We start from the raw sequence: 1,626 nt of genomic DNA, 5'->3' as shown, positions 1-1,626 counted from the left end.
GCTTCCTGGACTTGATTGACTCTTTCCTTTCCCGTATTAGGGAAGTTTTCAACTATAATCGCTTCAAATATTTTGTCAGTCCCTTTATTTTTCTCTTCTTCTGGGACCCCTATAATTCGAATGTTGATGCATTTAAAGGTGTCCCAGTGGTCTGTGAGACTGTCCTCAGTTCTTTTCATTCTTTTTTCTTTATTCTGCTCTGCAGTAGTTATTTCCACTATTTTATCTTCCAGGTCACTTATCCGTTCTTCTGCCTCAGATATTCTGCTATTGATCCCATCTAGAGTATTTTTAATTTCATTTATTGTGTTGTTCATCATTGCTTGTTTCCTCTTTAGTGCTTCTAGGTTTTTTTTAAATGTTTTTGAATTTTCTCTATTCTATTTCCAAGATTTTGGATCATCTTTACTATCATTATTCTGAGTTCTTTTTCAGGTAGACTCCCTATTTCCTCTTCATTTGTTAGGTCAGGTGGGTTTTTATCTTGCTCCTTCATCTGCTGTGTGTTTTTCTGTCTTCTCATTTTGCTTATCTTATTGTGTTTGGCGTCTCCTTTTTGCAGGCTGCAGGTTCGTAGTTCCCATTTTTTTCGTTGTCTGTCCCCAGTGGCTAAAGTTGGTTCAGTGGGTTATGTAGGTTTCCTGGTGGAGGGGACTAGTGCCTGTGTTCTGGTGGATGAGGCTGGATCTTGTCTTTCTGGTGGGCAGGTCCACATCTGGTGGTGTGTTTTGGGGTGTCTGTGGCCTTATTATGTTTTTAGGCAGCCTGTCTGCTAGTGGGTGGGGTTGTGTTCCTGTCTTGCTAGTTGTTTGGCCTATAGTGTCCAGCACTGTAGCTTGCTGGTCGTTGAGTGAAGCTGGATGTTGGTGTTGAGATGGAGATCTCTGGGAGATTTTTGCCATTTGATATTACGTGGAGCTGGGAGGTCTCTTGTGGACCAGTGTCCTGAAGTTGGGTCTCCCACCTCAGAGGCACAGCACTGACTCCTGGCTGTAGCACCAAGAGCCTTTCATCCACACGGCTCAGAATAAAAGGGAGAAAAAAATAGAAAGAAAGAAAGAGGGTAAAATAAAATAAGATAAAATAAAATTATTAAAATAAAAAATAATTATTAAGAAACAAAAATTTTTTTAAGTAAAAAAAAAAACGGACGGACAGAACCCTAGGAGAAAAGGTGAAAGCAAAGCTATACAGACAAAATCTCACACAGAAGCATAAACATACACAATGCAGGGTACATCAAGTTGATTGTGGAGATTTAATCCGCTGCTCCTGAGGCTGCTGGGAGAAATTTCCCTTTCTCTTCTTTGTTCGCACAGGTCCTGGGGTTCAGCTTTGGATTTGGTCCCACGTCTGCGTGTAGGTCACCTGAGGGCGTCTGCTCTTCGCTCAGACAGGACGGGGTTAAAGGAGCCGCTGATTCGGTGGCGCAGGCTCACTCAGGCCGGGGGGAGGGAGGGGTACGGAATGCGGGGCGAGCCTGCGGCGGCAGACGCCGGCGTGACATTGCACCAGCCCGAGGCGCGCCATGTGTTCTCCTGGGAAAGTTGTCCCTGGATCCCGGGACCCTGGCAGTGGCGGGCTGCACAGGCTCCCGGGAGGAGAGGTGTGGAGAGTGACCTGTGC

The sequence above is a fragment of the Physeter macrocephalus genome, chromosome 20, assembly GCF_002837175.3.
Source record: "Physeter macrocephalus isolate SW-GA chromosome 20, ASM283717v5, whole genome shotgun sequence".
Lineage (NCBI taxonomy): Eukaryota > Metazoa > Chordata > Mammalia > Artiodactyla > Physeteridae > Physeter > Physeter macrocephalus.
This window is presented reverse-complemented; position numbering follows the sequence as displayed.